The sequence below is a fragment of the Macrobrachium nipponense genome, chromosome 1 (assembly GCF_015104395.2).
Source record: "Macrobrachium nipponense isolate FS-2020 chromosome 1, ASM1510439v2, whole genome shotgun sequence".
NCBI classification, from domain to species: domain Eukaryota; kingdom Metazoa; phylum Arthropoda; class Malacostraca; order Decapoda; family Palaemonidae; genus Macrobrachium; species Macrobrachium nipponense.
The window spans coordinates 195705272-195719498 of NC_087200.1; the positions used below are offsets into that span (position 1 = coordinate 195705272).

Below are 14227 nucleotides of genomic sequence, written 5' to 3' on the forward strand. Positions count from 1 at the left end.
GCCAGTGACTGTATATCTGTTTTATTTTCTCTTTGGCATATTTGTAGGCAGATTTATACATATAATCTTTGTTATCATCTCACCTATTCTTGCCATTTCTTGAATAGGTTTTACTCTCGCCAAAGGAACATGTATGCATGAATGAAGTTTATCGCGAAGAGTGACTAAATCCGAAGTTGGCAACGTGCCATTGCAAGATGCCATTTACCACCCGCCGACAGAAGACAGTAGACGCCTATTCTTGAAATGTGTTAGCGACGGACTGTGATGCGAGATTTATCTGTATTTTTCTTCGATGTGCGTGATATCTTCATCGTTCGTGACGTGAGGGGTAATACAACAGTGCATTTGCCGTTTAAAAACCAAAGAAGAAATGACAAATGACTTCGGGATGTTTAATAATAATAAATAATAAAAGGCGTGACTGCGAGTGTTGACTGAGAACGTTGCATCACGACACGCAATCAGGTAAGGCACGAATTTTAGGCTTCGAGATTGACAGACAATGACCAGCTATGTAGAAAGTTCATTTTTTTATGTATATATATATAACGTCACGATTAAGCGAAGGCTGTCAGCCGTAAGCAATATTCCCGGAAGCGCTATCAGTTCCACAGACTATAAAATTTATGCCGTCCGTTCTACGAAAGGAAAACTTTAGGCTAAGAGTACATAGTACCTACCCAGAGAAACGTTTCAACTTGTTCGAGCGAGGGGACTCGGGAGAGGATAACGGAAATGGTTTAACATCACATTATAGTGAATTAGGAAAATGGCAGAGGATTAGGAAAATGACAGATTAGTACAAATCGCTTTCTCCTGTTTACTCAGGCACCGTTGGGCCACAGAAAACGGGAGAAAGGGATTGGTTCTGACCTGCATTCAGGGTGGTTTACAGAATATTCAGTAATAGTTGGTAATAAACTGGAGGATTCTACATATATTTTTTTTTTATTTTCTGAAAGGCACACTGAACAAATGTATTCAGATGAATAACTGGCCATTCATTTTACTGTATTAGGCTACAGCTATTCAGAAAATATAATGGATATCTTCGGGTTGCAATTTTTGTGTAGGCAATAAGGAATGGTGCACGATGAATTTTTATTTTTCTATTATTATTTTACTGGACTGCTCTATTAGTCCCAAATGCTACAGGAAATAAGTGAATTGCTAGTTTATAATGCACGAGAGATCGTGTGCAACTGAACTGAATGAATAATAAAATACGGTAAATCTCAAGGAATAAGAGTCTGAAACGCAAGAAATTCTGACGCGTAATATTCCGTGCTAACGCCGGGTGTTGGGAGTTTCCCTAGTACATGTTACGTATATATATATATTTCCTCGACATCGTCAACCTCCTTAGTTGTCCTTCTTACCGCTAACGGTTTGGCTGTTTTGTTCCTACTAGGGAACATACTTTCCTCCCTCAATTTTGGAACAAGAATGTCGTAATTTTGGAAGATTTTTTAAATTTTATTTATATATATATATTTTTTTTGGGGGGGGTGTGGGTGAGGTAAGGGGAGGGTAGGAAGTGTGGACAAGAACTTAGACTAATGATTGGTTTAGGATACAGGGGCTATCAATATATGTAAAAATGCAATTAAATTATTTGCTACACAGGCGGATTCACTGTGCTGATAATTATCATACTATTTGGAAGCGTAAGGTCATTCTGAGTAAACATACATACATACGTACATACATATATATACATGTACAGCTGAATCATGAAAATTTGGAACGTGGGTGAAATATATATAATAATGACAAAAATCTACGAAGGAAAGTTGGGTTTTGCCTTTACTTACACACAAACACACACACACACACACACACACACATATATATAGATATAATATATATATATATATATATAATATATATATTATATATATATATATATATATATATAGGCTATACGCATTAAGCTACAAATGTCCTTTATATCCAATTCGCTTTACCTCAGAATTCATATATTTCGTACTATATGTTAAATGAATGGGAATTTTTAGCCGATAATAATTCGTCCTCTCGTGGGTTCGAACCAGCGCAAAGAGCAGAAATCAGGACTTCAGTGATTTTACCGACTCGGCCAGCATGCTGAAAGTCACGATTTCTTCTCTGTCCGCGGTTCGAACCCATGAGAGGACAAAATTATTATCAACTAAAAAAATTCCCATTCCCATTCGTTTAACATATACGAAACATATATTAACTCCGAGGTAGAGTGAATTGGATGTTTAAAGGACATTTGTAGCTTAATGTATATATATATATATATATATATATATATATATATATATATATCATACACACACACACATATATATATATATGACTGGTAAAAAATGTTCTGTTACGACAGAATTCCATCTAATAAAAGGAGCCCATAAAAACACCAAAATATAGAGAGAAAAATACTATATTCCAAAGACTGCTGTCTCCCTCTTCAGGTAGGTGAATGAGAAAAGTTACAGAAAAGGTGGTATTAATACCAAGAGGTCCATCCACAGGCAAGCCAATTTAGGTCACTCCCACTGATAATCTTCCTTTAATCTTCTTAAGCGTCGGTTGAATGAAAACCTTGTCGATGATATCTGAATCCCATGCTCCCTTTGAGATGTTCATTACCTGCCCAAACACCTTAGCCAAATCCCTGATTAACATCCAACAAGACATCCCCCAAGGACACAGGCGTTTACGAAATCCGATGCCTGGACTGTGACCAATCTTACATCGGATTTACAGGAAAATCACTTCCCCAGAGATTAATTCAACATAAATGGTCAGTTAGGTATGGACAACAGAGCTCAGCTATTTTTAACCATGTAAATAACCAAAACCAGAGAATAAACTGGAATTTGTCACGTATAATTTATAGCAGCAACTACCGGTACAAGAGTCAAATGATGGAATCTGCCTTGATTAAAAAGAGGCAGGTAATGAACATCTTAAAGAGAGCATGGGATTCAGATATCAACGACAAGGTTTTCATTCAACCAACGGTTAAGAAGATTTAAAGGAAGATTATCGGTGGGAGTGACCTAAATTGGCTTACCTGTGGATGGACCTCTTGGTATAAATACCACCTTTTCTGTAACTTTTCTCATTCACCTACCTGAAGAGAAAGACAGCAGTCTCTGAAATATGGTATTTTTCCTCTCTATATTTTGGTGTTTTTATGGGCTCCTTTTATTATTATTATTTTTATATTATAGATATCTAATATATAACTATATATATATATATATAATAATATATATATATATGTATATTATAATACGGACGCTATTATAACGCATAGAATTTCATTTACCAAATTGAAAAAAAAAATAATTAGTAACAACGAAAGAACTTCTTTAATATATATTTTAAAATAACAGAAGGCTTTCTAAAGAAACCTTTCAAATGTCCGTTCAGAACGCCCAAGGGGAAGGAAAGAATGACCAGAAATTCGAAAGGAGATGACGTGATTCCGCGAGAGTTGCGTACGTTTGAAAGAAGGAGGCTCGCTCGGACCAAGGCCAAAGAGGTCATTCAGTGCAGAACAGGAAAGTTAGAGCTAAAAGCTTTTAAATTTGTGCTTATGAAGCAGCTGTCAGGAGAGAGGGCTGAGGAAAGTAAGGTGGAGGAAAGAGTAGGAACGGAGGTACTCTAAATAAAAAGGAATGCCAGGGGGTGCAGCTAGAGGCCGTAAGGGACGCTGCAACGAATCTTAGGTACTGCCTACAGTACGTTACGCCCCGGTAACGTCAAGGACGAATGGCTTTTTTTTGTTCCCAGAGATTTCCTACTTTTACTCATATTCTATCCATTCAAGTTTTATTATTCTTTACTGTAGTATTATCTAGGCGTGTGTCTCGAGAGAAGTGAATGACTATACTATGTATGCATGTATATTAAGTTTTATGCTCATTACCTCGCTTTCTTCGTTACATTTTTTTTGTACGCCATTCCTTCTGGCTGATAAAACGATTCAGTAGTTCCTTGTTTTCCAAGTTTTCCTACTTCAGTACTGCGAGATGACCCCAGTACGCGCACACGTACAGACACACACATCTATGTATACATATACATACATACATACACGCAAAGTTATATAAATGTATAGTGTACGTGTATATATATATATATATATATATATATATATATCTATATACATATATGTATGTTAGTATGTAGCCTATGTATGTATACATATGTGTGTGTGTTTGTGTGTGTGCAATTCCACACAGCACTGATTGTCATATCAATCAAACCAGTTACTACCGAACATTCTTAGGTCGTGGTGTCAGTAAGCTAATAATAATAATAATAATAATAATAATAATAATAATATAATAATAATAATAATAATAATAATGATAAAATACTTATAGAATCATGGAGTCGTAAAATGGAGAAAAAAATCAACAGTTATGTACAATTGTAAATATATTCCAAGACAAAACTGTAAAGATAGCTTTCGGGAATCCTTACAGGTTTATCTTTGAATATATGTACAATTACATAACTGTGGATTTGTTTCTCTAATAAGGAAGGAGGCATACTCTGAGGGCAGTAGCATTGAATATTATAGCTGTTTCAACGGCATTTGATTTATATAGAATCTTCTCAATTCTTCTTATTATCTTTTTCTCATCAGCATGTAGCTGGGTGCATTCAGGTTTGTCCTAAGGGAACATATAAAGATTTCAGTTGTCTTAGGTTTATTTCATCTAACGTGTCGACAGCGCACAGGCAGTCATCTATGAGAGTATACAGTAAAGTGAATTAAGATACGTTTTTACATGTATTTATAGCAGCCAAGGTCGTCTACAATCGGTGGGTAGGTCGGTAAGCAGGGACTTTAATTGGTCGTTGGACGGTAACAAAATCTGTCCCTGAGGCGTTGAGATCTTCTTGGTCAGTCCGGGGTTGTTGGCGTGGGTTGGGTGTTGGTTGGGTACCCACCACCTGGGTGGCAGGTACTGTAAGCTGTCCAGGTGACATGTCAGTCCGCTTGTTCTCTCCCGCCTTCCTCTCTCTGCTTCTTCTTCCTCTCTCTCTCTCTCTTTCTCGTTCGCTCCTTCTCTCTCTCTCTCTCTCATCTCATCTCTCTCTCTCTCTCTCTCTCTCTCTCTCTCTCTCGTGACGGCATATGGAGTCGGTTGGTTTCTTGTGCTATTTCTTCTTATGATGGTAGGAAGAAATTCTGTTTCTTTTACTGTGTTGATAGTCGGTTTTTTCTCTAATATGTGTAGCGCCTCGAGATAACGTAGACGTTTCCGGTCTGGTGCATGGTCAATAATTTCTGTGTTCGTTATAAGCTCAGCTCTTTCTGGTCTGTTATGCTTTTCCCTGTAGTGAATGAAAATTGCCCCTTCTTGAAGGTGACAGGAGAGACGCTTGAAGAGTCTGGTAGTGGTCATCCCGATATAGGAGTGGTGGCATCTAGTTTTCCAGATTCCTTTTCAGAGGTCCTGGGATCGTGCCTACTATGCTTTTTATGCATTATGGGTAGAATTTCCACTGGCATATCCCATATCCTTCTTAATCTATATTCAGATCTTGATACTTATCCATTGTTTCCCTTTCTTTCTCTTCAACTCTGGTGTCCCATGATATTGCGACATCAATGAGTGATACTTTCTTCTTGATTTTGTCAATCAACGTCACGTCTGGTCTGTTTGCACGTATCGCTTTATCTGTTCTGATACCATAGTCCCAGAGGATCTTTGCCTGATCGTTTTCTATCACTCCTTCAGTTTGGTGCTCTTACCACTTATTACTGCAAGGTAGCTGGTGTTTCTTGCACAGGCTCCAGTGGAGGTCTTTTGCCACTGAATCATGCCTCTTTTTGTACTGGTTCTGTGCAAGTGCCGGACATTCGCTTGCTATGTGGTTTATGATCTCGTTTTTCATATTGCACTTCCTACATATGGGAGAGATGTTATATCTATCTATCGTTCTTTGAACATATCTGGTTCTTAGGGCCCGATCTTGTGCCGCTGTTATTATTCCTTCAGTTTCCTTCTTGAGCTCTCCTCTTAGGAGCTATTGCCATGTGTCATCGCTGGCTAGTTCTTTAGTCTGCCTCATGTATTGTCCGTGCATTGGTTTGTTGTGCCAGTCCTCTGTTCTGTTTGTCATTCTCCCGTCTCTGTATATTTCGGGTCTTAGCCTATTTTTATCAGTCCTTTGCTCCCATGCACTCTTGAGCCACACGTCTTCGCTGGTTTTCAGATATTGCCGCAGTGCTCTGTTCTCTATGTTGACGCAGTCCTCTATGCTTAGTAGTCCTCTCCCTCCTTCCTTTCGTGTTATGTATAGTCTGTCCGTATTTGCTCTTGGGTGTAGTTGTCATATGTTTCCTCGTTTTCTGGTCTATGCTGCGAAGTTCTGCCTTTGTCCATTCCACTATTCCTGCGCTGTATCTGATTACTGGCACGTTGAGTTTTGACTTGAGTATCGCCTTGAGTCTCCGCATACATTCTTTCCTGATCGTATCCTTCATCTCTTGGTGTTTTATATCCCCTCCTTCCATTATTCCCAGGTATTTGTATCCCGTCTCATCTATGTGTTTGATGTTGTTCCCATCTGGTAGCTTTATCCCTTCAATCCTTGTTACTTTGCCCTTTTGTATGTTGACCAGGGCACATTTTTCTATTCCAAACTCCATCCTGATGTCCCCAGATACAATCCTTACAGTCTGGATTAGGGTATCTATTTCCTTGATGCTCTTACAATACAGCTTGATGTCGTCCATGAACATCAGATGGTTAATTCTGTTGCTTGTCTTTTTTCTTGAGTTGGTACCCGGTATCCATCTTCTGCAGTACTTTTGTCATGGGAATCATGGCTACTACGAAGAGTAGTGGGGACAGTGAGTCACCCTGGAAGATCCCTCTCCTGATATTAACTTCATTATTATTATTATTATTATTATTATTATTATTATTATTATTCAGATGAACCCTCATTCATACGGAATAAGCGCACCAAAGGGGCCATTATTATTATTCATTATTTATTATTATTATTATTATTATTAGTTATTATTATTATTATTATTATTATTATTATTATTATTATTATTATTTAATTATTATTATTATTATTATTCAGCAGTTTGACCTCTATTCATATGGAACAAGCCCACCACCACCAAAGGGCCACTGACCTGATATTCAAGCATTCCAAGAATATGAAGGTGTTCATTAGAATGAAGTAGACGAGGTAACGGGAAATACAATATGAAGAGATCCCACTTATAAAAAAATGAATCAATAATTTAACAAATAGATAAAAATGTATTAAAATTCTGAAGTCACTCCCTTCTCTTGTATGTACGTCCCTTTGGATTTCTTCATGTTAAGAAATAACTGTCAATCATGTTTTAAGCCGAGTCTATTTTTAATTCTGTTGTTCTTTTTAATTTTTAGCTTCGAAAATGGGACGCATGGTAATGAAACGTCAGCAAAAGTATATCCCATTAAAAAAAAATAAAAAGAGAGAGATTTTGATATCTCTCCTTACTCGGATGCTGTGTATCTTGTTACCGAGCCAACCGCCTTCAACTTTGATCTATATATATATATATAGATATATATATATATATATATATATATATATATATATATATATATCTTATATATATATATATATATATATATATATATATATTTATATATATATCAAAGTTGAAGGCGGTTGCTGGTAACAAGATACACAGCATCGGAGTAAGGAGAGATATCAAAATCTCTCTCATTATATATATATATATATATATATATATATATATATATATATATATATATATAAAAATATACATCAAAAAGGTCATATACTACATACACTCGTACGTAAAGTACACATACGCTTTATATAAAACATGAATAAATCCTTGTGCAGGAACTGGGAATGAGTGATACACACCTCTTCACACCGAGTGAAGAGGTGTATCACAGAATAGTTGGAGATCAAGGAAAGGCTTTTGGGAGTGCCTCCGGAAGCCTTTAAGGTGTGAATGTATGATGGTACTGTTGAACCAATCCTCCTTCATGGAAATGAAGAGTGAATATTAAAAGCTTTTTTTCATTTATTTTTCTTCTAGGCGGCTTGTGGGCGCAGCGGAAGAGGTATAAAAAAAACCTGAAGACATAAAAACTGCGGATATGCAGAGGTGGTAAAAAGATAAGAGTATGATGAATCATTGTATAACGAGGAAGTTCATTCATGTGGGAGGAACAGAGGAAGGTCCACTGCTGAAAGGGGTGAAAACATGATCAATATTCTTGGAAAATGTATTCAGTCCACAGAAGGGGCTTCTTACCAGACTTATACCTAAACAGAAGACCGTTTCAGGCACTGGCTGCTAAATATGTCTGTAGTAAATAATAGAACTGGACACCATATACACCAACTTGTCAGTTTTGAAACGGAGGCGTGAAAATAGAGAACAATTCCTTACTTTATATCCACTTATCTTCTCGGCCAAGTAGCTTCGTCAGATTTAAGTACGTTTAAATTTTAGGGCATTTAAAAATTCTGAACATTTAAAAATTGAGGTTTAAAATTTAGGACTTTCAATTTTTCAGGACATTTAAAAATTGAGGAAATTTAACATTTCATTAAATTTTAAAACTTAGCGCATTACCATTGCAGGACATTAAAAATTGAGGACATTGTCATTCCAGGACATTCAAAAATTAAGGACATTGTCATTCCAGGACATTCAAAAATTGAGGACATTGTCATTCCAGGACATTCAAAAATTGAGGACATTGTCATTTCAGGACATTCAAAAATTAAGGACATTGTCATTTCAGGAAATTAAAAAATTGGGACATTGTCTTTTAAGGACATTCAAAAACTGAGGACATTGTCATTTCAGGACATTCAAAAATTGAGGACATTGTCATTCCAGGACATTCAAAAATTAAGGACATTGTCATTTCAGGACATTCAAAAATTAAGGACATTGTCATTTCAGGACATTCAAAAATTTTATAAAAACTAAGGACATTAAAAATTACGGCCATCTAAAAAAACTAAAAACTTAGGACATTTAAAAATTAGGACATTTAAAATTTCAAGTCATTTAAAAACTTGGGACATTCAAAATTTCAAGTCATTTAAAAAAAATGAGGAATTCTAAACTTTAGGACTTTTAAACAGTGAAAATAATACTACAAATTTTATGAAAAAAAACTAAGACTGCGAACAAAAGCAAATTCTACACAATGGGAAAGTAATCATGACTATTGGTTATCTGTAAACAAAGGTCTTTTCAACATACCTGTCTCTAGACAGGAAATGCCTCGATATGAACGTAATAGCTTGGATAGACGTATACATAATTGCACAAATACATATACATACATACGTACATAAATGTTCTTGACAAACGAAAGGACAATACTTAATAATTATCAAGACATTGGGACCTGGATAATCTTTTATTATTAGTATTATTATTATTATTATTATTATTATTATTATTATTATTATTATTATTATTATTATTATTATTATTATTATTATTATTATTATTATTTTTGATTTGAACATATGGTATGAATGAACTTTCCTGACGTAATTCGACAGAATGAAATACCGTGTGTGTAAATATCCTGTAGCACCTGTGGCCTGTTCTATGTGAACAGGGTTCATAATAATAATAATAATAATAATAATAATAATAATAATAATAATAATAATAATAATAATAATAATAATAATAACTTTGTTGTGCTTCCAGCAGACCTCTATCCCCACGTATATGTGACACAGCAAAGCCACATTTCTTCATTTATTTATTTTTTTCAATCTATCTCATGCAACCAGGCATCAGGATAACGCCAAAGAGAAAAGCTACAATCTAGACTTTCATTTCAAAAGCGAATATTACGAGAAGAGCTTCACCATAACTGTCAAATGTTGGACTGTAGACTGACATTTCATTACAACACCTAAATGTTATAGTGACGACTTTCATTTCGAAAGTGAATATCGTGATATGGATTTCATTGTAACAGGTAAATGTTGTAAACTTGCATTTCATCATAACAGCTATAATGTTATGGTTTAGACTTGGATTTCATCATAATAGCCAAATGTTATAGTGTAGACATGCATTTCATCATAACAGCAAATGTTTATGTATAGACATGCATTTCATTATAACAGCTAAATGTTATGGCATAGACATGCATTTCATTATAACAGCTAAATGTCATGGTGTAAACATGCATTTCATTATAACAGCTAAACGTTGTGGTATAAACAAGCATTTCTTCAAAACAGTCAAATGCTAAGGGTACTCTCACTACGAAAGTAAATATCAGTCTATACTTTGGTTTTGAAAGTAACATGAAGAAGGTTTCACCATAGCAGACGATATCTTGGAAATTGAGTACATCGAGAGAGAGAGAGAGAGAGAGAGAGAGAGAGAGAGAGAGAGAGAGAGAGATTTCAAAAGTGACTGTCATGAAAAAGGTTTCATCATAGCAAATGAAATCTTGGAATTGGGTAGTTCTTCTTCTTCTGAGAGAGAGAGAGAGAGAGAGAGAGAGAGAGAGAGAGAGAGAGAGAGAGAGAGAGAGAGAGAATAAATACGTATTGCAAGGCCGGACCAGACAGTAGGAATCTTGTCCAGGTCTTTCTGGGGAATATACCCTGGCACAGGTGACAGGAAACGGCCCGCAATTAGGAAAGTGACCCAGGGGGAGTGAGCTCAGAAACACTCTGGAATCGAATATTCGGAATTTAGGCCAAAGGCCAAGCGCTGTGACCTATAAAGTTGTAACAGAAGGAAAAAATCTCGCAGCTGCAATATTAAACAACTATTAGGAGAGAGGGTGAGGGTTGGCATGTCACCACTACCTTCTACGAGGGTCAAGGAAGATCGAGTTTAATTGAATTTGTTACTTTATTTGAAGTAAACTTCCATAAACTATAAGGTGTAGATTTGTTTATAGGCCTAGCCTAGCACATGCTAGCGTTCATTTCAATTGTGGGGCTATTAACTTTGCATCGGCACCTCATAACAAAGGCGTGATTCTCCTCGCTTTTCTGCCCTAGTAGTAGTAGTAGTAGTAGTAGTAGTGGGGCTTTGCCCTTAAATCGGCTCCATTGCTCGTTCTACCTTGACTTTGGATATGACTCCTCGCTTCGGACTCCCAGGCTATGAAAAACATCATTCTTCACACTCTCCTTTGTTGGAAGTCAACTGAGCTGCAACTTCAGGTTTATCACGTTTTAAATAACCGATCTCTTCATTCTGTATTTCCTGTTGCCTTCTGTAACTTCTTATAAATGAACACCATAATATTCTTTGGAAGCTTGATTTCAACGTCAATGGCCCCCTGTCGGTTTGTTCCCTATGGATAGGGGTCATCTTCTGATTAATAACAATAATTATAATAATAATCAAGTTTATCGCTAGCACTGACCATATCACATAATACAGCCATTGCGTCAACACACACACACATACACACATACACACACACAAACACACGTTCACTGTCTAGAGCAGGGGTTCTCAACAACGGGTACCCATACCCCTTGGGGGTTTAGAACCACTGCTGGGGGTATGGGACTTGATCTCTGGATATTTGTATATATTTGATTTTAATGTGTCATTATATAGATGGGTACATTTTGTAAATAAATAACTATATAAAACTATAATCGCTCTTGATTTTCTTGTATGTTCTATTCCTAGATATTCATACCTAAAGTGTATTAAACTAAGTATATTAAGTTATATTGTCAACTAGTAGGACTTAAGTGGACTTAAGCAAAGGGGGTTTGGATCCATATTGGGTAATCCATTGGGTGTCTGGTCTACGAGTCATCAAAAGGTTAAGAATCCCTGGTCAAGAGACAAAGTCGTCAAAAGACACAATTGTACTGTTTCTACAGGTACTCTTGTCAACGCACGCGTCTTCAGTATTTAAAACTGCTTTTTCAAATTTAGGTGCTTTCACCTTTAGTCATTCTTGTTCTAACAAAAACTTGACCCTGTGTCTGGGATTTGCTATTTATACTGCTATTGTATTTTGCAAATTAATTCTCTTTTATTTTTCCTGAAGAAAAAAACTGAATATATTTACATTTTAACTTCTGAACTTGAAGAGTTTTTCTTTTAAGTGCAAATCAAGTATGGTAAAACAGATAATAGGGAATATTGTAGTGTCGAAATTATTCGAAAACAAATTTTTTCCCATTATTGAAGTTCTTTGCCTTTTAGATTACGAAGCGCGGTTATTACTCAAAACTTACACTTGAAAAAATAAGAAAAAAAAAAACTGGAGTTATTTTAACAGGCAATGCAACATGTATAAAGTAAGAACAATTAAAGGAGAGCAATATTGGGAGAAAAAAAAATGAGGTTACAATCATGGAACAGTAAAAACATGTAAAAAATGGTCCAAAGTTTCTTCGGAACAATCCAGTTTTCTGCACTAGCGTATAATACTGCATGAAATTTCCTGTATCAGTTTGATAGCATTTTGATCAAACTAATACAGGAAATTTAAGAAAATTGCGCAAAGCAACTCTATATCAGGTTGATGTGCAATGGCAGCTTTTTAACCGACGAAACATAAGGATCATACATGAGGACCCTTTTGACACGAGCATTCCATCCCGTATGAGGGAGGAAATGGGACTATTCAGAGGAAAATGGGGACTTTTATCAGGACGGAGGAAAGTGGGTACTATCAGGAGGAAGTGGGACTATTCCTGGGAGGGAGGAAAGATGGGCTATTCCGGAGGAGTATGGGACTATCCAGGGAGGAAAGAGGGTACTATCCGGAGGGGAATTGGACTTATCCAGGAGGAAAGATGGGACTATCCGGGAGGAAGATTGGGACTATCAGGGAAGGGAAGATGGGACTATTCCTGGAGGAGAGATGGACTATCCGGGGGGAGGGATGGGACCTATCCAGGAGGAAAGATGGGACTATCCGGGAGGAGGATGGGACCTATCCTAGGAGGAAAGATGGGACTATCCGAAAAAAAAGGAAGAAGATGGGACTATCTGGGAGGAGAGATGGGACTATCCTGGGAGGAGGAGATGGGACTATCGGGAGGGAGAGGGTACTATCCGGGAGGAGATGGGGACCTATCAGGGGGAGGAGAGTTGGGACTATCCAGGAGGTGGAATGGGACTTTATCCAGGGAGGAGAGATGGACCTATCCAGGAGGAGAGATGGGATATCGGGAGGAGAGATGGGACTATCCGGGAGGGAGAGGACTGGGACTAATCCAGGAGGAGAAAGATGGTACCTATCCCAGGAGGAGGGAGATTGGACATCCAGGCGGAGAGATTGGGAACTTCCTGGAGGAGAGATGGGACTATCCCGGAGGAGAGGTGGGACTATCCGGAGGAGAGATGGGACTATCCTGGGAAGAGAGATGGGAACTATCCAAAGGAGGAAAAAAAGAGGGATGGGATATCCCGGAGGAGAAGTGGGACTATCCCAGGAGGATAGGATGGGACATCCAAGGAGGAGAGGATGGTGGGACTATCCGGGAGGAAGAGGTGGGACTATCCAAGGGAAGATGGGACTATCTGGAGGAGATGGACTAATCCGGAAAGGGAGGAAATGGGACTATCCAGGGAGGAAGATGGGACTATCCGGGAGGGGAATTGGGACTTATCCAGGAGGAAAGATTGGGACTATCGGGGGAAGATGGGACTTATCCAGGGAAGGGAAAGATGGAACTTATTCCTGGAGGAGGAAGATGGGACTAGCCGGGAAGGGAGTTGGGACCTATCCAGGAGGGAAAGATGGGACTATCCGGGAGGGGGAGGAAATGGGACTTATCCAGGAGGAAAGGATGGGACTATCCGGGAGGAGAGATTGGGACCTATCTGGGAGGAGTGATGGGACTATCCTGGAGGAGAGTATGGTTACTAATCCAGGAAGGGAGAGGGGACTATCCGGGAGGGGAGATGGGACTATCCAGGAGGAGAGGTGATATGGGGGGGGGAGGGTGGGGGACTATCAGGAGGGTGGGGACTATCCAGGAAGGAGAGGGGATGGGACCTATCCAGGGAGGGGAGAGATGGGATAATCCGGGAGGAGAGATGGGACTAATCCGGGAGGAGAGATGGACTATCCAGAGAGAGATGGGACTATCAGAGGAGAGATGGGACTATCCAGGAGAGATATGGGACTATCCGGAGGAGAGATGGAACTATCCAGGGAGGAGAGAGGGACTA

The 14227-nt window shown here is 38.0% G+C and overlaps 1 protein-coding gene across 1 annotated transcript in view; it reads left to right on the forward strand.

Annotated features, from left to right (window-relative positions):
* The first annotated feature begins 249 nt into the window (after nt 1-249).
* LOC135219984 (uncharacterized) overlaps nt 250-14227 on the forward strand; it is a 70919-nt gene continuing 56941 nt past the window's right edge. Inside the window, exon 1 of the mRNA XM_064257255.1 lies at nt 250-468. The gene's annotated coding sequence lies outside the window, so the exon portion shown is untranslated. The remainder of the gene's footprint in view (nt 469-14227) is intronic.